A 26,991-nucleotide genomic window follows, 5' to 3' on the forward strand; every position below is an offset into this window, starting at 1 on the left:
AAGAGATGCCATCTCTTTGTGATTCCATTTTATAATAGGCTTTTGCAAGATATTTATTAGCAATCTTGTCCACTGCTGTTGATCATTTCTCACAACTGCACACCACCATTATGTGGTCACTATAAATTGTGACTTCATTTGCATCCCACATTTCCAAAGAGAGTTTGCCATTCCAATTCCTTAGCAGTTCAATGAAGCTTGTGGAAACACATTGTTTCATACGTAATTATAAATAATCTAAGAATTAGTTGAAAATAAAGTTTCCAATTAGTAATAAAAGATCCCCTTCTTCCCTCTCCTTGGTTTGACATTGCTGATGTTTTATACTATATAAATCATGTCTAGATTCCTTAATAAGCCAAAAGGTAGCATATTGCTTTCTAATTTAGGGTCCAGATCATCACCCTACTGAGATTTTCCTATTTCTCATAATATCTGCTCTCTAACGTCATATTTTAGAACTTCTCTTTATTTCCCTCTAAATGTGAACAATACATTTGTTTCAAATATCTGGTACATCCAGTGTACATGGTATATTCAAAAGGAATAACAAATATTGTTGGAGAAGAAAGCCTGGAATGTAAAAACAAGATTTTGGTCTATTTTCCTCTCAAAAGCGACTGTTCAACAAATTTGGAAATTTCAGAAATTATGAAAAAACAGAAAAGCATGAAAGCAAACTAGTTTACATTTACTCTTGCCTAAAAGGCAAATATTCATCAAATTATCTGTCTTCTAATAATTTTGGAGGTAACATTATTACTATAATTGTCAAATTTATTACTTACTTTGTGCCTAATGTCTACAAATAATATCTGTGCAAAAGGAAGTGGGAGAAAAGCATGGAGAAGACTACCTTAGAATGAGCTAAAAATTCCTTGGTAATGCAATGGTCATAGGTCATGTACTCAGACTGTATTTTTGTATTACCTAGAACCTTCAAAGAAGATTTTTAGAATGAATATTAAGTGAAAAGATGCTCTTCTCCAGATTAGCTACATTTGGCATCAAGTGCCAAGGAAACATTTAAAAATGTTATTTTCATGATATATCCCTTTTCTAAAAATTTTTTTCAGAGGGCAGGAAAATGACATAATTAATAAATATTTGGGCAAATCAGTAAATCAGTCCTTCTAAGCCATGAGAGTTTGATAGTATAACTATACATACAAAGAGAAATAGATGTTAACTATGAATATTAAAACAGTGATGAATATTAAAAATATTATCTTCTGGCAATTTTCCAGAATCAAACAAATATATGAGGAAATATATGAGGAATGACATTTTGACAACAAAGATATGCATTAATGACATCTTTTCTTGTGTATTTATTATGGACCAAAAAAGTAAAAGTTTTTCTCTTCTGCATAATTTTGAAAAGAAGTTACCATGAATTTCTACTTTTATTTGCATTTTATCACTAATTAACTAGATTTAGATATAAGGCTCTTTTTCGGACCATTTCTGTTCCACACACCAGATTAATCTGGTGACTGATTCATTTATTTTATGCAATTGGAGGGTTTAAAAAGTGAAATTCATAGTTCACCTGAATTCTCAAAATCACTTCAACACCTAAATTATTCCAGACCTAAATTATTTTCTATTTCATTTGGTGTGGTTTAATTAAAGATCTAGCAACTCAAATGAAGAAAGCCCTATTGATTTTGACCCTGAGGTCCTTACTTCAGCTCTTCCAAAGCTTGGGATTAAGTATTAATCATCAGCTGCCGCATGTCTATTGATTCAAGTACCCAAAACTCTGGTACATGCAATATACACCCCCGTGTTTTAGCACACACATTGACAAAAACAACCAAATATCTCCTCACCTCCTAATCATGGACTCAGTGTTTTTCATTTTTATCAAGATCTGATAATGTTTTATTTTACAGGAATTTAGAAGTTGGTAACTTAGAGGAGTTCTATTCAAAAGTTACTTCCTCTGTTAAGCCTTTCCCAGCTCTCCCAGTCATGGGGCTCCTTCCCCCAAATTGCATCTCTACCACAGCCAAACTACATTACACCATAATTGTTTGCTTCAAGATCAAAAGGAAAAGTAACAGTGGTTAAATCTGAGAGCTCCAAAGCCTGAATATGAATCCCAGCTCTGTTTTTATTAACCTTGTGACCATGAACAACTTATGGTTTCTTCATCAATAAAATGGGGATTAAAAACTGGACCTATTCATGACTTCCCAGGTGGCACAGTGGTTAAGAATCCGTCTGCCAATTCAGGGGACACAGGTTGGAGCCCTGGTTCGGGAAGATCCCACATGCTGCGGAGCAACTAAGCCCATGCACCACAACTACTGAGCCTGCGCTCTAGAGCCCGTGCGCCACAACTACTGAGCCCACGTGCCACAACTACTGAAGCCCGCATGCCTAGAGCCCATGCTCCACAACAAGAGAAGCCACCGCAATGAGAAACCCGTGCACCACAACAAAGAGTAGCCCCTGCTCGCCACAACTAGAGAAAGCCCACGTGCAGCAATGAAGACCCAATGCAACCAAAAACAAACAAACAAATAAATAAATAAATAAGAAATAAGTGACTAATCACAATTAAAAAAAATTGGACCTATTCTTAGGACTGTTATTAAGATTAAGTCTATTAATATAGATCTATAAAGCACTTAGAACAGTACCTGGCACATAGTAAACTTGCAATTAAAAAGCAGATAGTTATTATCCATCTCCCCTCTATGATGTCATTGCACAGTGTCTAACATAGAGCAGACATGTTATAAATACTCACTTAGAAACAAGTGAATGGATGGATGATGTATAAAAGAATTAATACGTAATGACTAGACCTCTACTCGGGGAGGAGCCAGACCTTAAAAATGGGAAGATAGAAAAAGTATGAATTTGAGAGAGGAAAAAAGAGATTACAAAGGAGAAAAATACAACAGTGGAAAAGGAGAGAAGACAATACGGAGAAAATAGAAAAGAGTAGTTCTAAAGGGAAAAGATAGATAAAGAATAATCAAGAAAAAAAGAAACTATTGGCCAAAGGAAATTTTTATTTAGTATTCCATCAGGCACCTTACTCCCAGGGGATTATTTCATGCTAGCTGCTACCATCCACTTACCAGAATATTCTAGAATCAAGGCAACATACCCTGGTTGCAAGTGGCTGTGATTAGGAGTCTGTGGCCCTTTGAATACTGCTCAATACTATCTTACAAAACGCATCAATATAATGCCAATTATGTTTAAGGTCAAGAATGTTAGGCTGCCATTGATATCATGGCAAGCAGTCTAGGCCAGAACACAGCAGAGCAATTTTTATTCACAGGAAATGGGATATGACAGGGTTTACAGGTCTGCCATATCCTCGTGCTTACAATGCCTATACAATAAAGGTATGTTATCAAGGTAACAAGTAAAGCAATGTAAAATAACTTGAACATACAACTAATCATCGGCTGGTACAGAATGGAAAATATTAGTAGTAATAGTGTTTATTTTTCTGAGACTATTTCACTTTAATTACAAATAATACAAGCTCTGAATATTTTTAAAAAGTTAATTGAATAGGTTAATAATAAACCATTCAATGCAACCTAAATATACAGAAATATACATAGAGACATAATTTTAATACTTTATTCTCTATATAGAGGTTAATACTAGTATCAGGTAACAGGACTATATAGTCTCTAAAATAAACCACTAAACTTGTAATATGCTAAAACAAATGAACACAAGATTTCTGCTAGCAAGAGTTAAAACAAATGTGTAACATGTTTGCTTTATATTTTGCAAAATAATTCAAAAAATTTGAATTCAGGTGGCATAAGTGTTTAGGGAATAATAAAACATGTAATATAAAGCATAATTACTGATGTGGAGAAATAACATTAATTTTCTCTATATTTTCAAATTTTTAATTAAATATTTTTTAAAATAATTTTCTTGACTTAAAATCATGCTTTAATCATGCATCTAAATTATGGGTAAAATCAAAGTATACTGTTGTCGTGATGCTTTAGGTAATGCCCATATTATTTATTCAATTAGGCAATCACTTCAACCAGCTTGAATTTGGTATCATGCCGTATAAGTCACTAGGTCATAAATTTCAACAATAAGAACATATAGTCAATGTAAAATTGAATTAAATGAGTATCCTTAGGACTGCATTAGTTTAAAAATGAACTATGTATGTATTCCATTCTTTTGCCTTGGGAATATAGAATTCCTTGGATGCAATGAAATAATTGTAAAATTTATCCATTTTGTATGACATAGAGATTAGGAGTAAAATTTCTTAAATATTAAAAAAATTAAATTTAGGTAGAACAAATAGAATTTAACTACTGACTTTAGATTATAGCCAATTACATTTAAAGTACATTAATTTAAAAATTGTGATAATTCAGATAATGACTGACCAGGTTATAATTTACCTTCTTAATATATTAAACAACCAGGCAAATTAACTATAAACAAGATTACTATTGGCATATTTACCTACTTAAAATAAGCTGTAGAATATTAGAATTATTTATATATTAATAATTGACATCATTGTATTGTAATCTGGGTATGACATTTTATTTGCCTAATAAAAATTATGGTTTAAAAGGAATAAAACTGCCTCCCATTGAATGTAAACCATCTTATGCTACTTTATATTGAGCACATTACCTAATTAGTGAGCTTCTGTGGCAAGAAAAGAACTCTCGTGCATTGCTAGGGAAAATATAAATTGGCAAAAACTATATATAAGCAACATATGTAATAATAGTCTTTAAAAGCTTATATTCCTTGACTCAGTAATTTCATGTCGGGAATTCAGCAAAGTATCTGTAAAGTAAAGTATCTAGACAAAGATTTCAAAATGTTTACCATGGGGTTTTTATAATGTGAAAAATATAATCAGTAAATTAATATTTATTTCTGTCTCACAATCAGAGAATAATTAAATTATGATTAATCTATCTAACGGTTATGTAGCCATTAAAATAGAAATTAAAAAAAATTTTTAAAGATGTAGGGAAATGATAAGTGAAAAAATGCCAACTTGTATATATACGTAATTATAATTATGCAATGTATATCGAAAGAGTAAAAGACAAGACTAAGAGACTACACCAAACATGCTATGAGTAGTGGAATTGCATATTATTTCTTACATTCTATTTTATATCTTTTCTGTATATTTATATATTTGATAGCTTAAAAATAAGTTTTCAAAGACCAAATTCAATCAGCAAAAATGCAGTCTTTTCTACACATCTATATTTATGTTTTTAAAAGTCACTACGGGGGAGCTTCACTGGTGGCGCAGTGGTTGAGAATCTGCCTGCCAATGCAGGGGACACGGGTTCGAGCCCTGGTCTGGGAAGATCCCACATGCCGCGGAGCAACTGGGCCCGTGAGCCACAATTACTGAGCCTGCGCGTCTGGAGTCTGTGCTCCGCAACGAGAGGTCACGATAGTGAGAGGCCCGTGCACCACGATGAAGAGTGGCCCCCGCTTGCCACAACTAGAGAAAGCCCTCACACAGAAATGAAGACCCAACACAGCCATAAATAAATAAATAAAATAAAATATGTATGAAAAAAAAAAAGACAAGTGAGAAAAAAAGAATTAAAAAAAAAAAAAAGTCATTACAGGAACCAATTGACTACTCTCAGGAATCACCACCATCTACCAACTATACCAAAGTTCTTCAGCATTCATTGTTCCCATAGGTCAACTCATTTACTTGTCTCTAGGTTGTCTTTTACAGTTAATATCCTGATGAACCCACGTGTATGCAGTTCTACTCAAGAGTGCGTGAGTATGGCAGAAGTCACTGATTAATAAATTTTATAATCCACAGCATTTTCATTTTTATGGTACACAATTCTAAGAGTTTTCATAAAATGCTTGTTCAAGAACTTGTCCAGGCTGCAATCAGCAATCTTATTTTAAGAAGTATATGTGTGTGTGCATGCATGCACACATGTGTGTGTACACGTGCACACATGGCCTACCTCAAGCCCTGTGCATACTGGAGTTGACTATATTTAAATAAAAATATAAGGTAAATCTTTAATTTTCATACAACATCAAACTTTCTAATGACATGCACAGTATCTAGGGTATATATATATATATATATATATATATATATATATATATATATATATATTTATATATACACACACATATATATCTGCACTCAGTCAACAACATTAGAATATTTATACCTCAGGCACTTATCAATAATAATTTTTGAATCCTTTCTCTCCAGATCTGTTGGCAAAACTATCTTTGAAAGTGAGGTTCTAAATGAAATGCTAGCCATCGATTTCTCTAGGTCAGTGGTTTTTTTGTTTTTCATATTATAGTCCATGAAGTCCTGGGGGTTCTACAAAGTGCATTGGGGACCACTATGGCTGGAATGGTGCACAAGAATGGAACAAGCAGGCACATGCAAGCCTCCCCAAATCCAAACCAAGAAGATGTACTCTCATCTACCCTTTAAAATTGCAGTTCAGTATAATATTTTGTTTTTGTTGACCCTAAAAATGTGGTTTGATACCTATTATTCAAGCTATTCATACTTATGTGAAGCCAGATCACCAGTAAACTATCAATATACCCGGACTTGGTTTCTTTACTTTTCTTTAGAAATACCTTCCTAAATAAATCTATGACAACATTACAGCATTATCCCTTTCAACTTTTGGTCATTATCCCTTTCAACATTACAGCATTATCCCTTTCAACATCTCTTATCAGCTTTTGGTCGTATCTAGAACTCACATGAATTTTGGTTACATACAGAGAATTTTGTATTTTGGAAAATTGCTATTGAGGATGTTGATATTAAGGGATCAATTCTGAGAGTTCAGAGCTAGCTAGGAAAAAGCATGTCACTTCTGGTAAGCTCATGTCCTTCCCTTTTATTATATAATGCCAATTATGTAACTCAGCCTTTCTCTTTGTGCCTTGACTTTCAAAAAGCTCAGATTTACATCATGTTCTAAAAGCATTGCTACTCTTAGTGTACATTTTCTGGTATAGCTATCTTAACTTTGGCCCATAATTACTTCTCTATTTTTATCCTTAAGTTTTATTGTATATTTTTTCTCAATATTTCTCTACAGGTAGATTAGGTATAAGTAAGTGGAAACTAATATATATTTCTTAATTCTCAACTTTCTTAATCACAAAGACTCCACACTCATCTAAACCTTTAAAACCCTCCAACAAATGTATTACCTCAACCTCTACCTTATACAAAAGATCATATCGTGTCTAATTCCCTTCTTTGTTGTCTTTTCTTATTCTGGTAGGACTTACTGAGGTACTGTTCAGATAGCTGATGTCAAATGATGATTAATTTGAATTTAATCTTAACTAAGTTAACACAGATAATTAATATGAATTTGAAGCTTATACATGAAAGCATGCTGAAACTATACTATTCCATAAAATCCCACAAGTTCTGCAAGAATAAATCCGCTAGGTCTAAAGACTGAGAGCTTAACTTCATTTTCTTTGACTGCTAGGAAAAATAAGCACAATATGATTCTTTATAAACTATAAATGTATTTATATCCCAATCCATCTCTTAGAGCAGAGGTCTGTGCAGAGGCTTTACTCCATTACTCACCTTCCATCAGTATAAGAAGGAACAGAATATACCAAGGATACATCACAAACAGAACTCTGGTCATAACAAAGGCTAAACTCACAATTAGAACCTGTCAGTTTTAACTCCTTAAGTGATTTTCAGGCAACACCAAGTGTCCCTTAGAGTAAGAGGTTAATTGACGTTTCATTGTTGGCAATACCTTCTCTTAGGTCTCATAATAAGTAGGAGTGGAAAGTTGGTGCCCAAAATACAAATGTCCAGTGCTGTAACTGTTCTTCAGTTAACTAAACCAAGAGATAAAAACTAGACAACAGTAGGAACCAATGTATTTGCTGTTGGTTAAGTATATAGACCCCAACTCTGTTGCAATATTTGAAAACTGATTTTGCCTATTCATTTTCACTGTGACCAGAGTAGCATTAGCCAGAGCAAGTACCACATTTCCCATCTCTTGAGCATTAAAATTCTGCAGGCATTAACATTTGCAAGCTCCTTTACTAGCTATCTGCACAGGATATATTTCACTGCTATAACTGTAATAGTATTATGCTCACCTCATAAATATCCATTGACAAGCTGAAGCATACAACTGAACTTTGGTTTAGACTTTTCAAACACAGATAGCTGATTTATTTATATCTCCACTTTAAAAAAGAGTTTACTAAACCTTCATGCTTTGTGCAACAGTGAACAGTGATTCAAACTTAAAATTGTATACAAAGCACAGATACACAAGGAAACAAACACAAGACAATTCAAGAGGTCCAGGAAATCACAAATATCAGGAAAGAATGTTGACTTGAGAACACAATCGGCTCTTTGAGTGAAGATTTCCTGTAGCAACTGGAGGTACAGAGTGAAGAGAAGGCACCTACTATTCTCTCTCTCTCTCTGAATGTCAGAAATTCTTGAAAGGTTTACCTCATTTTTTTTAGTAAAAGGACAAGTTAGTAGTCCTTACATATTTAATACTAACAGTATAATAGGACTATGTGCAACTATCAGCAATATATACATATACAAACATATACATATATACATACATATACACACACAAAGAGAAAGATATATATACATATATACATATACATATATAATATATAAAAGAATCTGTGTTATCCTCTGCTTTTAAAAAAAAACTGAAATATTTTGAGCTGAAATATAAGTTCCATATACTTTTTTCTAATGGAAGCTCAACCTATAAATGTTCCACCTTACAGTGGAGACAACACACCATATGGATATTCAGTTAATGTCATGAAGGGAAGTACTGAGTTTGCCTGATAAATTCACCTTCAAATTTTTTTTCCTCTTCATTCTCTTATGGCATCTGCAAAATGTTAGTGACTATATACACACTGTTAATATTTATTTTGCAAATAGGTATGTACCTTTATTTTTTTGAGATTCAGACATATAGTTGGCATTTAATGAAACATCTAACTCATACTTCATAATAGTAAGATATGAAGGCTAAAATTGCCTTCACTAAGTGCAAGGTAGAACCCTCCCAAAAGCTGGAGACATAGCAGGAAAGCTGAGAGAGACCCCTACATAGTACATGACATTTTCCTTGAGACCAAAGAAGTAGTCAACTGAAGGCTAGGGAGAAAAGCAGGAGGGTAGTGAAATAATTACCTTTTCAAAGACACATGGGGCCTTCCCTAAGGGAAAGGAAGCAGCCTATTGAAGATTTGGGGAATGGCAAGAGGAATGAGAAAAATAGCTCTGAGGGACACAGGGCCTTCTTGAACCACATGTCAGTAGCCTGTTGAAACCTGGGAGGAAGAGAACTGAGAAAGAGCTCTCCAAGACTCATGGGGCCTTCTGAGAGTGCAAGGAACAGGGCCAGTCAAAGGCTATAGGCAGGAGATCAATATGGAAACAGGTCTCTCAAAGTACAGAAAGTGGTGGTTGGTGGGCATAGGCAAGGTATGGTCCTGGTAGCTGAATAGCAAAGAGAACTCCCCTGCAACCAAGAAGCTCATAGGTGGGTTGTAAAGGAGAGAGAGACAGAGACAGAGACAGAAAAAGGAAAAGAAAGAGAGCTCTGCTAAAGGAAAATCCCTGATCTTACTCTCAAAATTGTGGAAACCTGTAGTGAACTAAAAATAACTAAGATGGCAACAAACCAAGACCCAGCTCAACCACAGATCAGAAACATGACAGAGGAAGGGTACACATCTTTCTAGAGGTAAATATTATCTAGATTAGTCTCTATTTTTTATGACAGTGTCCAGAATAAAATCACAAATTATGGTACACACAAAGAAGCAGGAGAATATGACCCATAATCAATGGAAAATACAGTTAATATAGGCAAATCTACAATGAATAAACAAGGACTTTAAAATAACTATGATAAAAATGTTAAAAGTTCTAATGAGAAAGGTGGACAGCATGCATAAAAATATAGTGAATTTCCACAGAAATATGGAAACTTTGAATAAGAACAAAATTGAAAAACTAGAGACAAAAATGCAATATCAGATATAAAGAATGTTTTTGATTCATGTAAAAATATACTGAACATAGCAGAAGAAAAACTCACTGAACTTGAAGGTAGGAGAATAGAAATTGTTCAAATTGAAAAACAAAGAAACAAATAACTAAAGAGAATCTGAGACCAGTGGGACAATATCTAATGGTCTGTCACATGAGTAATTGGTGTCCCAGAAGAGAGAAGAAAGAATGGGGAAGAAAATTTTGAAAAAAATAATGGCTAAGAATTTCCTAGAATTGATGAAAGGCATAAACCTACAGATCAAAGAAACGTAATGACCCTCAAGCAGGATAAATACATAGAAAACCTTATCAGGGAACATATAATAAAACTTATGAAAGCCAAAGAAAATCCCAAGAGTATACCTCTCTGTCCCTAATCATCCCCCAGCTGAAGATATTCTGTACAGAGAAAACAACTGTAAGCATGACAGCCAACTTTTTATCAGAAACAATGGAAAATACAAGACAGTGGAACTCTCTCAAATTCTAAATGGGGAGGAAAAAAGTCAACCTAAACTTCCATATCCAGAGAAAATATCACTCAAGAAGGTAAGCAAAATAAAGACATTTTAAGACAAGCAAAACCTGATATAATTTATCTGCAACAGGCTTCAACAACCACGAGTGCTAAATGAAGTTCTTGAAACTGAAGACACTAGATGGAAGCCTAGATGTGCAGGAAGAAATACAGAGAAACAGAAGTAAATATGTGCATAAACATGAAATATAAATATATAAAAGAAAATTTCTTTATGACACTATTGATCACAAAAATAATAATATCAAAATTAGGAAAAATATAATATATTATTGAATTTATATCTTATGTAGACTACAACATATGATAATAAGAGCACATAGAAATAGAGGGGTAAATGGAAGTTAAGCCATGGTAATATTTATATATTATTTTAAACTAGTATACTATTGTAGACTGTGAAAAGTTAAAGAAGCATATTGTTATCTCTAGAGCAACCACTGAAAAACAGCACAGAGGTATAGCTTAAAAAGATAATAGAGGGGATGGAATAGATTACAAAAAATTACTATATTAATCCAAAAGAGAGCAGAAAAGGAGAAACAGAAGAACAAAGAATGGGTAGCTGTGGGATCCGCGCTGATAGCCGCGGCTCGCGCCCGTCTCTGGAGCTCATTTAGGCGGCACTCTGAATCCCCTCTCCTTGCGCGCCGCGAAACAAAGAGGCAAGAAAAAGTCTCTTGCCTCTTCGGCAGCTGCAGTCTTTTTCCCGGACAATGGAATATTACTCAGCCATAAAAAGAAATGAAATGGAGGTGTTTGTAATGAGGTGGATGGAGTTAGAGTCTGTCATACAGAGTGAAGTAAGTCAGAAAGAGAAAAAGAAATACAGTATGCTAACACATATATATGGAATCTAAGGAAAAAAAAAAAAGGTCATGAAGAACCTAGTGGCAAGAAGGGAATAAAGACACAGACCTACTAGAGAATGGGCTTGAGGATATGGGGAGGGGGAGGGGTGAGATATGACAGGGTGAGAGAGTGTCATGGACATATATACACTACCAAATGTAAAATAGATAGCTAGTGGGAAGCAGCCGCATAGCACAGGGAGATCAGCTCGGTGCTTTGTGACCACCTAGAGGGGTGGGATAGGGAGGGTGGGAGGGAGGGAGATGCAAGAGGGAAGAGATATGGGAACATATGTATATGTATAACTGATTCACTTTGTTATAAAGCAGAAGCTAACACACCATTGTAAAGCAATTATACTTCAATAAAGATGTTTAAAAAAAAAAAAAAGAATGGGTAGGACAGATAGAAATAAAATACAGTAGACACAAGAACTGGAAATAAATTGAAACAAATGAACTGGATACATAACCACATTGACAAAAGAACTACTTCAAGTGACTTAACACAGTATTGTGTTTGTATACCAACTACAGAATATAATTTAAGGATAAATAGACCAGCAAAAAATGTTTTATTTCATTCATTAGTCTTAATTTTACTAATACTATTTTATTATTAATTTGTAGCTATATATATTATAGGATAGAGCAAATAAGTATTTTAATATTGGTAAGGCCAAGATTTTTCATGTAAGAGAAAAGGGGTACAAGTATAAATTCAAAAACATTCAGCATTAAGATCCTTTAATGCTAAATCAGAATTAAAAGTATACCATAAACTCATGATTTTTTCAAAACTATTGAATTTCCTAGTTCTACCTGCTGAAAATGCTTAGAAGCAATGAAAACCCAATAACAATTAGCACCCCTAGTATCCAAATGTGTTCTCTAAATACCATTATCTACTAAAAACATCTAATGCTCCTTGGAGTTGAATGGTTTATTCTACTTTTGAAACAGAAAACGTAAAAGATGAGTCTGGGACATATTATGCCAAAACTAAAGAAATTTATCAAAGACTAATGTGCACCATGTCAAAAATATATAATAATCAATATGATGAATCAGGCTTTTACAATATGGTTTCTCTGATCAAACTTGGCATCACAAATAGTAGAACAATTGGTGTGATGTGTTACCCAGTGCACAGCACCACTTATGAATAATCCATTCCAAAAGAAAAAGGTGATTCTGAATCATAGCAAGGGGGTAGAGAATGTCAGTATATATGATCATGTGTGTGGCAGACCAGTGCTGGAGGTGTTGTAATTTTATAAAAATGTTCAGGTGGCATTGAGCAGAGGTTATAAAGAGGTCAATGAAACTATGACTATCTGGGGAAGAATAATTCTTGTAGAGAAATCAACAAGTGCAAAGGCCCTGGGGTGAAAGCGTCTTTGGCATATCTGTAGACAAGTAATCCAGATAGTGTGGCAGGAACAGACTGAGCAATGAAGAAAGTGGAAGATGAAGTCAGACAGGAAGCAGAGAGCCTATGATGCAAAGCCTTGTAGCAGGAGCTGTTATAAATTCTTTTTTAAAAGCCAAGTTACTAAAAGTAAACATCTGGATCCCTTCTCATCTCTTTTACAGCAGACTGAGATAAGATGTTAAGTGATTTACTCTTCGAAGTTCTTAAGGCCAACACACACACACACACACAAACTTTCTCTCAGTCTCTCTCTCCCACACACACTCAACAGACAATCAGAATAAAAACCTAAACTCCAAACATTATGTCAAATAATGGCTAACTGAAATAATAATTAATCCATATTAATTATTTAATTATTAATTAATCCATATTTGAATTATGTATTTAATGTGAGACAAATCCAAATGAAAGGTTTATTATATCACTACTGTTCAATCAGGTGGGACATACATAGAATAAATTAATTGACTCAGTGTGGAAGAATGATGCATGAAAATATTAATTTTCACTTGAATATCTCTAGACTTAAAATTTTAACCTCAGTTGTTAACATCAGAGAGCAAAACTTTTACATGCAATTCATTTGTCTTTTTCCTAGGAAATTAGGCATTGAGATATTTATTTGTCTTATCAAACTGCTTTAGGCACATTTAAAGAGAAACCCTGAATGCTTATACATCATTATTAATGAAAAACATTTATTGAGACATTTTGCTAATGTATACGATCCTAGAAATGCAATGATTTCTCTCTAGCTAAGTTTAGTTTCTAAGAATTAAATCCTCACTTTTGGGACTCTAAAACAGTGTTTGCTGTCCCGGTTAAAAAAAAATTAATATCTAAAAACATGTTGATGAATTCAGCCTGCACATGATTTCATTAGCTATCTCTACTTAAAAGTATTCACAGCTCTTTGGGTCATTTGTCAGAGAGCTAAATTCCCAGCTAATTTGAGACTAAGACCAATCATTTAACAGCCTCTTTCAAAGAAAAACAAATATTAAAAACTTCCTTTAAGTTTTAAAATTAATACTTGATGGATAATACCAATTAAAAATACCTTAAAGAAATGTACAGTTTTTAAAGCTTCATTTTGAAGGGTAATTATAGATAACTTTCTAGATTATAAATGAAAAAATTTTATTGAAAAAACTACCTAATGCTTTATCTGGAAAATTAGCTACTGTGATGCTGTTTTCTTTCAGCACAGCAAGTATTTAGTGAACTCATTCCAGGTATTCAGTCCTAATGGAAGACGTACGTATGTATTCAACTTTTGCACAACAAATTTATGCTTTAGGTATTTTTATTACATTTGGGAAAACCAATTTTAAACAATTGCTGAACTCATTTTTATATTTAATAATGAATCCAAATCCCCAAAGTCAGGATTTCATTTTGAATATTTATTACAGACTAATAATTAGATGTATGATATCAGAAGATATATGCTTTTCTATAACACATAAGTAATGTGGATTAAAATTCTTCACATTACACTTCTACATTCTAAACTGCTAGAGCAGCAGGCAAATGATTACATTTACTGCTAAATTTATACCAAGGAGAACAAAACTTCAAGCAGCACCTTAAATCGTTTATACTAAAATTAGGCCAATAACAGCATGAAGACTATCCCTGCTTTTATGTGCACATGCAAGTCTGAACGCGCCTTTCATATATAGCCACAGGGATTTACATTGCAAAGATAGATGCCACTGTGACCCAGATGTCACTTCACTTATCAATGAGTATACAATGGCACTTAATGGGAATCCCTTGCTTTTCACACTATGAAAAGAAACTAAACATGAATTTTGTCCCTTGATCAATACAGACATTCCTAGCCTAAATAACATCTCAACTAACAAGACTGACTCAAAATAATTGAGGTAATATTAAACCATCTCTAGAGAAATAATCTCCCTCAAACGGAAAGAATAAACTTCCAAAGTTTAAACATTTATACACAGATAAGCATATAGATACATTCAAATAAGTAGACAAACATGATTGTGATAGTGTTTCAGAATACTAATTACTTATTCATGTGTAATAAGTTACCTCTATATACAAATGACCTTTTGCTTCTTTGGCCATAGAACCCAAAAATGCTGAAGACATGTACATTTAAGAGTCAATTAAAAATGATTGGATTTGATTATTTAATTTCCATTTGATTGTCTACATGTAATTATTCAACATAAATCCCAGATCCAGAAACTGGAGTTTAGGTCTATCTACAAGTCAGGTATTGGGTCTTGTGTTAGGGCAAATAGATGGATATGTAGATAGGTAGATAGATATTGATAGACAAATAGATAAATAAATAGATAGGAAGATATATAGATAGACAGATGTGAATATAGAAATAAATTTTCAGTTAGCTCAGAAAAACAAATTCTGATATTCAAAGACAAAATGATTTTCTAAATTAAAAATAATATAATTAGCCTAATATCCTACTACAAAATATAATTAGATTCAGATGATAGCAAAATTTGTTCAGCAGTATAACAAATCTTTTAAATTTTTTTAACAAAAAAAATCTTAAGTATTTGTTTAAACTCTATCTTCTTTCCCAGACTATTAGCTCCATGATCGTTTTGTTTCATTACAATTTTGTAAATGCTTAGGACAGTGTTCACCCTACAGTTTGTGTTTAAACATATTTGCTGAACTAATGTTAACTACTGAGTTTGAAATACTAAATTTGATCTATGCAGCAAACATCTCTCTAAAACATATAATTGATATTGATAATAGATATTCATATGAATATTGAGATAGTTCAATCTAACTACACGATGATTAGTAAGCTATAAAATAAAAGACAGTGGTTCACTTGCCTACACATATAAACACAAAACTATAAAACTACACTTCAGTTTTTGCTAACTGACTTGTAATTAAACAATAGTGGCAATCGTTCCAGGGCAAAAGTCTTCCTGGCTTATTTTGTGACATGGATATTCAAGCAGTCCTAGAGGTCTCCTTTCCTATATGTCAGCCCAATGCTAGGCATAATAGGGAAATGGCTGAACTGGAGGATAGAAGTGTTCTAAGCTGGAAAACAAGTAGGCATCAGGGAGGAACTGAACGTGATATCAATTTTAAATAGAGAACAGATGGTAGGAATTGAGGTCTGCTTCAGGCTTGAAACATCCAACAGGCAGAGAAGATAAAAGTATGTATTCTGAGTCCATTATTATTCTTAGATCTAAATACAACACATGTTTGACAAGCAAGAAGTGGTCATTACGAGTAACCTAACCACATGTAAACATGTCATGAAGTACTGAAATATTAAATCAGTGCCCAATTAATTAATTGATTTTGTGGGTGTTTATTTTCCTTTATGACTCTGTTATTCCCTGTCAAAGAAATCAGTATTTGAAGAAACATGGTGTTTCTTCACACAAGTGGCATACCACTTACTATCTCTACGTGTGTCAATAAAAATTCCAGAGACCAAGTTATGTATCAGGAGGAATTATTCTATATTTTCTGATTACTAACATTATTGGATTTGAAAACAATACAGCACAATTCATGCAGATTTCCCAAAACACATATTTTTAAAACCCTCTTAAAATTGATGACACTTGCTGACAAATGTCAAAGTTTAATATTTAGTGGATACTGAACTCTTTATCAACAAGTAGAGACTTGGGCTTGAAAATAATGAAAACATTCTTTAAAAGAATAAAATATGACTTGATAAATCAATTTCAGTTACTACTTATTTAAAATTAATGAGAAAGTCTTTAATCTACAATGCATTATTGGAGTTGTTCTTCCTTTGGTAAGAGATTATTAGAAAAGTATTCATTCTATGGCAGGGCTGGTAAAAAGAACATTCTTCAGAGTCAGGAACATGAAAGGAAAAGGCAAGAAACTGCCTTTTGCAACTGCAAAAAATCTAGTGTTCATAAAGCTTCCTTTCTTTAAGTTCAGTCTCTGTCACACTTTTAAAATATGACAATGAAAATTCAATTCCAAAACCTTGCCACTGGAAAATGTCTCTTTGACTGAAACAAAAGAGAGGCGCTGGTAGTCATGCATCCGCACAACGCCACAATGAAAGCTGTGCTGAGCTGTCATACTCTAACCTACCACCCCACTGTCACAGATAGAAAGGCTATGTGAGATGACAATGTAATGTGTGGTTTGAATGGCATCCCTGAGAAAAATCCAACTGCAGCAGCACATTTTTAGATTTAAATGAGGAAGATGGGTCATTCTAAATATATATCATTGTATTTTTTCTTCAAAGTCAACACCTATCTTTAGAACTTAGAGAAGACTGAATGAATGAAATATGCTTGTATTGGCAAACCCCAAACCTGGACAATCATATCAGCATTTTTATTCTGTCTCTACTGACAACATCAATGCACCTTGCAAAAAGAAAGCCAGATGTTCCTCCTATATGGTGCTATTAAAAGTCTGTTTTACAGACTTAAATTATATTCACTGTTTCTCTTTTTTTCTAAATGATGATGGCATTGAAGTCTTTGATAATGAAGAAAACATATTTTTATGTGGGTTTTTGGTACTTCTAGCCTTAAATATACAACTTAACATATGTTTAAGACAGAGCATATGGAAATAAGAGAAAAGCAAATCTGAAATCCAGGCACAAATTTTACTTTATAGTAATTTCAAATCATACCAGTTATTGAGACTCAGCATCAACAAAAATATAATCTCTTTGCTATAATCATACTAACCTTTAAGACTTAGAATTTCCACAGTTGATATCTCATTGTTCAGGTTCTACAAAATTCATCCCAGATTTTAAAAGGATTAGATCAAGAGAGTCCTTCCCTTTGTGTGACTTGGGGTCATTTTCTTATTGAGCAATATTAAAAATAACATCTTTACAAATCAGCCACTGAATAAATTAATTAGCAGCAACCAGTGTTAACAATTTCCATCTTATCCACTTAACTGCATTATTACAGAGGTGATGTCCATGAACAAGTCAGTACTGAGCAAAGAAAAATTTAACATCCTTCAGCTGTTATCTAGACAAGAAGAAATTTTAAAGCATTTTTCTTTGGTTGCTTTTCACTTTTATGAGAAAAAGACAAATTTTACCTAACAAAATGATCTTACAATTTACCACCAATCAGTGTGTTCTTAAACAATCACTTCAATGTCCTATGTTCTTTACCTTTGGAGAACTGTAGACTTAAAATTGATTCAAAATTATGGTTTTGGAAAACTTTCAAGATGGACAAAGGTCTGCTGAATTAACAATGATTGATATGTGTTGGATAAATCAACCAATATTTTTAAACAAGAATTTGAATCCAATTTATTTAAGAATTAATAATCTATTTATCATTCATATTTTCTTGTGCATGTTTTTGAGGGGATTTAGTTAACCAGAATATTTGTTTGTTACCAAAACATAGCAATCCCAATCATGTCTATTAAAAACAAGTTTATTAAACCATGTCATCAATGAGCTAGGAGTGTGTCTAACTTGATGTCCGAAGGTTGTAGTTACAACCTTACCATTTTACAAACCACATGTCAACTTCCATCTAGAAGTTTTAGCTTATGTGGCTGCAAAGATGAGTGAGACTTGCCATACTGAAGCAAAAAGAGATTTGATTTTAAGCTTAGAAAGGAAATTGAGAATTTTTAAAGATCTGTAAGGACTTGCATGTGAAAGTAACTATTTTATTTTTAAAATACATCAATTTCAGCAAATTTGGAGCCAGCTAAACATAACATGTCTGTAGATATTTTTAAATGAACTAAGAAGTCCAACTGTGTTTCTTATATGGAAAAGCTGCTATGAGGTTACCGTAACTTATAAGTCTTTTGTCTTTGTATTCTTATGCTAAGCAAAATGCCTGAGTTGGAAGTACATACCACCTGTTTACAAACAGGAAAAAATAAGTGGAAACATAGAAGCTAAAAAACAAATCTGTCATTATCCCACTTCACACCTCTTAGGATAGCTAGTATCAAACAAACAGAAAATAGCAAGTGTTGGCAAGGAGGTAGAGAAATTGGAATCCTCATGCATTGCTGAGGGATATGTAAAATGGTGCACTGTGGAAGATAGTATGGCAGTTCCTTTAAAAATTAAAGATAGAATTATCATATGGATCCACTGCACATATATCCCAAAGAATTGATGGTAGAGAGTCAAAGAGATATTTGTACACCCATGTTGACAGCAGCACTCTTCACAATAGCCAAAAGGTGGAAACAACCCAAATGTCCATCCACAGATGAATGAATAAACAAATATGGTATATACATACAGTGTAATATTATTCAGGCTGAAAAAGAATGACATTTTGATACAAGCTACAATATGCATGAACCTTAAAAACACTTTGCTAAGTGAAATAAGACTGACAAAAAAGGACAAGTATTGTATGATTCCACTTTTATGTGGTATCTAAAATAGTCAAATTCATAGAGACAGAAAAAGAAGTAATGGTTACTAGGGGCTGGGGGAAGGGAGAATGGGGAATTATTGTTTAATAGGTACACAGTTTCAATTTGGAGTGTTGAAAAAGTTCTGGAGATGAACAGTGGTGATGGCTACACAACAATGTCAATGTACTTCATGGTACTGAATTTTACACCTAAAAATGGTTAAAACTGTAAATCTTATGTTATACGTATTTTACCACAATAAAGAATTATTATTTACAGGATTTAAAAATCAACTGAATTATTACCAAAATTTATAGATTATAGTGATAGATGAATTCAAGATATGAAAAATCAAAAAGTTCTCATAGACCAGTAATAATTGTTAGGAATATTATGGAAGATATGTTTAAATAAAAATATTTATTAATTTACTTTAAAAGATGTAACAGACTTTTATTATACATTACTAATATGTGGTTATCTATATATATATTTATCATAATTATTTTATCTGTCATGATAGTTAATTCATTTTAATGATGGCATGAAAAAAGTAATTATTGCTTAGTATTTTTGCAAGACATATAGCCAAGAAAATATTTGACATTTCAAAAGTTAACTCAAAATTGTTTTTTATATATATTACTATCTGAATCCCAGTAGAGTGCTAACAAAGTCTTGACTATATGCAATAGGTGGGAATAAGTAATTCAGAGTGGAACAATTATCCTGATAATTGAGACTGGGAGAAAAAGTTGCTGCTGGTTTTCCCCCAGCCTCTGTTCTGTTCCCTCAGCCATTCAAGTTGGCCCTTCTCCCCTATTTGCCTACCATCTGGTGGACATAGGTGACAACCATTGGGATCACAGACTCGGCCATCAAAAACAAAAATGTAAAGATTCTAACTGTTAATGAAAGAATAAAAGTTTTCGTTAGTTGTCCTTCACGTTGCTGCCACCACTAGTTTCTCCAAATGAGACAGGACCCAGTGCCTAGGACAGAAGCAACTACTATGGCATTTCTTTCTCCTAGTGCTAACTTTGCAATACCACTGTGATTCTGAAGACCTTTCCAAACTGATACATGGTTAAATATCCATAAAACAGTAAAGCAGAGAAACCAGTTACAATCACTTTTAAAAATATAATTTGAACCATAACCAACTATATTCCAGATGAATATAACCAATAGTTTTCTGACAACAACAGCAATGAGAACTATGACTAACCATTATACAATTTAGTCCTTATTTACCAAGTGCTTTTCTACGGACTTTGTAAGCACTGGGGTTATTTAATCATCACTCCTATGTGGCAGGTATTAATATCCTGAATTTATAGATGAGGAAACTGATGCTTGGTGAAGGCAAATCCTTTACTTAAAAGTTCATTGCAAGTAAACAGCAGCTGCAGACCCAGGAGAGTCAACCTCTAACACCCATAATCATCACCACTAAAGCACTAATAAAATTCTGTATTTTGTATATATGTATAGATCTTTTAAAATTACATTAGAGATGATGAAATATTACTGGATGGGAATATAGGGAAAATGCCTACATTTATGAAACTTAAATCCAGTGAGAATTCAGAAATTAAATACATTATAAATTAAATCTGAAGAACATTATGAAAAGAATTATAAAATTTTCAAAAGGAATTTATATGAGAGAGACCTTACATATTTATGACCATAGAAAATGAACTCAGATCTTTAGCACCTGCACAATACAAACTAGTATGTAAGCATAGGTGTGTATCAACTACATTAAATCCTAAAGCTTTATCTACTTTCCATTTAGGATGGAACGCTTTTCAATAACATACTCACATTTCTATCTTCCTACACTGAGTTGTCTGCCCATGTTCTCATATCCAAGACAAAGCTTCATAATGATGAATATCGATGATTATACCAGAATGTAGTCCAGCAATGTCCTTAGGGCATTCTGGGGAATGTGAAGCTGCTTCTTCTTACATTAAACAACTCCGGATTTCAGTGTTTGTCTGAGTCTTGTGTCCATCAGTTTTCTCATTCTCTTCCTTGCAACTCCTTCCTCTCATTACCGTGATATATCCACCTTTCGCAGCCCCTGCCCCCAATTCTACTGTACTGCTTCTAATTTGCCACAGGTATGGAAACCAGATAACCAAGTCCACTGAAAGTAGGTATAAGGTAAAAACAGATAGTAGTGTAAATGAGCTGGGACTCTTCCACATCTATTTTTACTGATCAGAGAATTATTTATCTATTTATTTCCATTTACAGCTCTAAAGTGTGTTTTAGGCATGAAAGTTGCTGATCTATTTTGCAATACCATACAGTTTAAAATGATATAATCTCAGAAAGATCCTACAGAATAAATTCAGTACACTGATTATATGTTCCATACTTTTCCTACATATCACTGTAATATTCTTAAGTCTCGATTTCAACACATTTACCAAAATAGAGTTCAATTCAAGCAGTCTACCAAATCTAATCAACAAAACCAAACTTACATTATGTATATTCTCTGTCATAGAAGAAGTGCTCATATATTCAAATTGTACATAATTTTTCTCAACTTGAAAATTTTGCAAATGTGTTTTGTTGTATTTCCTTATTTAAATACTTGGTTTTAACCTCGTTTGCATATCACAGGCTGAAAGTAAATAGCTATTTCATATATATATATATATATATTTTTTTTTTTTTTTTTTTAAAAGAAAGAAAATGAGTAGGCTTAACTTTGTAAGGGTTGAAGTCAGGGACACCAGCTGCAAATATTTTATCCTTTCCTAAATTGCACTTGTGCCAACAGTGAGTAGAATAAATGCTCTAGGATCTCTCTCATTCTCCCTCTCTCTCTTTCTTCCACTTTTACTCTCTCTCTCTCTCTCTCTCCACTTTCAGATAAATGCCAGTCATTTGGCCAGGGCTCACTCACAGAAGGTACAGCAGGCACAGATGGTACTAATGCATAAATGTAATCTAGCAAAAGAATGCCAACGCCAACCCAGAAAAGGTTCCAAATAACTGCAGTGCACTTACAGGAAGTCTGTGATTGGCAAGGTTAAAGCTGCAACTGTAAGAGCTCACTATTTGTTCCCAGATCAACATTAGATATTCTTGAGCAAACGAGCATATTTAATTTGATTTATTTGCCACAAATGTATTAATTTAGATGGTATTTAGATAAGTGATATATCCTTAGAAATAACACTAAATGAAGATAATCTAATTCCTGCAACTGTCTGAACGCATTCACAAATTCATGCGCATCTGAGTATCTGTAGCTTCTTTCCAGCCACTCTCTATTTCCTTACATCATTTTGTCTTCTTTATAGCTCTTGCTACCTGAAATTATCGTGTGCCTATTAATATACGAAAATATGCCTCCCCTATTTACTCTCATTCATACCACTCTTCAAAGAACTTCACATTTCATAGTTATTTTAAATATTTGTTTTCTGTCTCCTGAGCTAAACTCCACCAGAAGAGAGACTTGATCTATCTCATTCACTTGTCTCAGTGCAAAGTAATAAACTGTTGACTGAATGAATATTAAAGAAGAAAGGAGTGAATAAAGGCACTCATGTGTAACGTGTGCTTACATATTAAATAACAGTATTCTGATATCCATTCAAACGTTTTGTAAACTGCTGATATAATGTTACTTTGACCATAGTTTATCTCTCTTCTTTTTTTTTTTTTTTTAAGACCAAGCCATATCACCATACTGTAAATTTAAAATGCTCACAAAATATCCATTATTTGGTAAATTAACTAAGGCTTTCAATATTCATACTTGGGTAAATTTTAAATACGAGCAAAACATTAATAAAATTGACTGTGTTTAGTAATCACACCTATGCCTACCCTAGAGTTAAGTTTGTTTCATGAAAAATGCCACCAAGAAGAGAAGAAGGTCTTCAGTCTAGAGGGAGCAGGAAGATTAGTGAAGGAGGCATTCCAGGAGGGTCGCAACAGCAGTACAGAAAGAATTTCCTCGTATAATTATTTAATGGCTCACAACAATTCTTAATAAAAGAGTGATGCATTTTCCTTGGCAAAAGATATTCCTTCCTAGTTCTTCATTATAAACCTATTTATTTGCTCCTCAAAAATACCCAGCTTGGAATAAAAGTAATCATTGCTGCGTTAGTCATAATGCTACCCTTCCCACCATGAAAAATTATTAAATATCCAAACATAGGGATTCCTACATTGACCACAGTAAAATGCTTAGTAAAATGTTATGTGAATGTTAGCATATAAACTATGCAACAATATAAAAAACAATAATGATACAATTTTAAAGCAGGACAGAAATTAGTATTTATATAGTGTGAGTTCATCTATATTTAAAAAACAGGTTCAGAAAAATTTTGAGGTACTATTGGGTTGGCCAAAAAGTTCGTTCGGGTTTTTTCCATACTATCTTACGAAAACCCAGATGAACTTTTTGGCCAACCCAATACTTTCTTCAGTAGCTTTGGTTTGTGTGATACATATAAGAAGATACTTTTTTCTTCTCTGTCCTGAAACTTTTACAATTTTTGTTTAATAAGTATGTTTGTTTTACAACAAAGAGTTAAAAGAAAACTTTACCACCTTACCAGTTATTTACATATTTTATCCCACCTTATTCCACACACACACACATATCCATCCACAAATTAAAGTTAACTTTTTCTAAATTGTAATCTTACCATTGAATCAAATTACCTAAAGAAACTAAATAGCTGTTAATATTGAGTTTTCTCTCAGATATGAACTGTGGCACACGAAAAGTGTGTATGAAAAAACAGTAAAACAGAATTTCTGTGATGAACAGTATCAGAAAATGACTGTCAATGCTTTTGAATACGATGAAGGGAGCAGGTAGTCTCTTTCCATCTTTGAAAACCAAATCTACCATTTGAGTCATTTGACCTGGAGCAATGTGTCTTTTCCACTTTATTTTCCTCATTTATAAATTGTGGACAACATCACAGCTTCATGGAGTCAGTGGGAGAACTATGAGCTTGCCCATGAAGTTCAGTGCCTGATACATGATGAACACTAATCAGTGCCATGTGTTCCTACCACTGTTTCTGTCTAACAGAGATGAACTGGCAAATCGTCTGGTGTATAGGATTGTTTTAAATATAACTTCAGAGCAGATATTGGAGCCAAAAAAAACAAAAAAAAGCCTCCATTAGTCAAGTTCCTAACCAAAGAAATATCTATCTATTCAGTGGTTCTTTCATGAAGGAGACATAGTCATCGCAGTGAGATCTTGTGTGCTTTCAGAGGATTGACTCCGGACATTCTATTTCGAAAACAACGAAATAGTGCTGGCCATTGCTAAGAATGACAGGTTTGTAACATGCTCCTAAAATTAAAATGCAAGCCCTCCACCAAGGTGGAGAGATTAAAAACTGTATGTTCCTTTTTTTTAAAAAAAAAGGCACTACATTGGTCAGTCAAAACAAGCACCCTTTCCTCAAGACTCAGCTTGGCAGCGCAAAGTGGGCTGGATTTCAGGGACTGCCCCCATTAGTCCCTCGGTTTCCACCTTTATGCAGAACATAATTTACTCAACTAGAAACAGCAGTCCTGAAATTATACATAACCTGTGGTGGCACATCATGGACCACAAATGTAAAAATGAAGTAGTGACAAGGAGTTGGGGGCACATTGTCTAGGGAGAAATACTGAACACGAAAAGAGAAGCTCAAAGGCCAGCTGGACTGGAAAAAAGGGAACCTAAAACTGGGGGAAATGCCAGAAGGAGCAGCAACTTGGGTGAAAGCTGGGTCAAACATGAATATGAGGAAGCAAAGTAGAAACCAAAGAGCAAGACAGCACATTGACATATATGCTTAGGTGCCTAAGATATGTGGCATCAAGTGGGAAGAAAGTCTTCTTTCTCCTGGCTGCAGAATGTAATGTAATGTGAAGAAAGTTTAAGATGTTTACAATTCAATCAAAGGACAGGAATCTAAGGTGACTTACAATGAGAATGCTGTGCCAACTGTGTGTACATTGGCTACTTGTTTTTGGAAGGAACATTTACTATCTCACGTTCACTGCATTAATATGTAGTGCATTTCTATTGCTGTCTAGCTATTATAGAGTCATGTTGAAGAGTGACATTTGAGTTAATGTACTCTCAGGACATGACTTAGCTTCCAGTAGGATCTATCTTCTTAAACGATAAATTCCTGTTCGGAGAAAAAAGCACCAAGAACTCTGATCCCATTCTAAAGTCGTAAGAAAATGGGATTTATCAGGATTTGACATATGTACAACCTGATTACAGGTCACATATTCTAATATTAAGATGTTATTCGTAGTCCTAAATGTAGGGAGTGACCACATCATTGCCAGTATCATTATGATGCTTCTCTTTAAAGGAGTTCAGTTGTTTCTTTCTTTCTTTCTTTCTTTCTTTCTTTGGCTGCGTCCTGCTACATGCGGGATCTTAGTTCCCCAACCAAGGATCGAACCCGTGCCCCCTGCATTGGGAGCGTGGAGTCTTAACCACTGGACCGCCAGGGAAGTCCCAGGGGTTCATTTGTTTCAATCATAGCTCTTAAACAAGTACTACAAATGACCTAGTTATTTAGTCGTAGGTGCATTCTTTTTCACTGGATTTTTAATCAATCTCTATTCAGATACATTTTTAAATGACACAATGCTATTCAACCGCTATTTTCAGATCTTCTGTCATCAAACCTTGGCTATTCTCCTTCAAAACTCTTACCATTCTCTTTCCTAAATCAGCACTATAATTGGAAGCATTGCATTCAGCCCTCCCTATCCACAATTCCGTATCTGTGGGTTCTGCACTGGCAAATTCAACCAACCTCAGATTGAAAATACTCGAAAAAAATTCCAGAAAGTTCCAAAAAGCAAAACTTGAATTTGCCATGCACTGTCAACTATTTACATAGCATTTACATTGTATTAGGTATAATAAGGAATCTAAAGATGATTTAAAATATGCAGGAAGATGTGTGTAGGCTATATGCAAATACTACTACCATTTTACGTAAGGGACTTGAGCATCTGCAGATTTTGGTATCTGCAGGCAGGGTGCGGGTGTGTTCTGGAACCAGTCCTCTGTGGATAACAGATACCAAGGGATAAATGTACTTTAAAATCCTGCTTAGAGGATTCCCACACAAGAAGTTTTCCCCTTAATCACACATCTAAAACCTAAATGAACAGCTAAAATTTTCTCACATTTTTCTAATTCTATCAAAGTTTCTTTTCCTTTTAAGATAATTTATTTCCTCATAAAAGTTCAGGCATAATTGCTGATGGAAGGAAATAGTGAAATATTTCAACAGTATTCAAGTTGGTCTCAGGGATTGGCAAATGATGCAAAAGAAATAAAAATCTCTTATTAAACCTAAAAGATATTGAAGGAGAAAAAAACTAACACATGAAACAATCAGAAAGCAATTAATTTAAAAATTATTGCACAATATTTAAAATAATTCACTTTAAGCTCTGGTTATTTATTACACTGTGGATTATAACGACTTTTGCACTTATAATCATTCCTACCTAGTACTACACAAGAATAAGAACTATTTTTATATTTTCTATTTTTCTATTTCTTGCACAATTCTAGACACAAAGTCAGCAAGTAATGAATAATTTCACTTTGCAT

The 26,991-nt window shown here is 33.7% G+C and overlaps 1 protein-coding gene across 2 annotated transcripts in view; it reads right to left on the reverse strand.

Annotated features, from left to right (window-relative positions):
- ANTXR2 (ANTXR cell adhesion molecule 2) overlaps positions 1–26,991 on the reverse strand; it is a 163,292-nt gene that overhangs the window by 3,113 nt on the left and 133,188 nt on the right. The gene's annotated exons all lie outside the window — the stretch shown is intronic.

Source organism: Eubalaena glacialis, chromosome 5 (genome assembly GCF_028564815.1).
Source record: "Eubalaena glacialis isolate mEubGla1 chromosome 5, mEubGla1.1.hap2.+ XY, whole genome shotgun sequence".
In the NCBI taxonomy this organism is placed as follows: Eukaryota; Metazoa; Chordata; class Mammalia; order Artiodactyla; family Balaenidae; genus Eubalaena; species Eubalaena glacialis.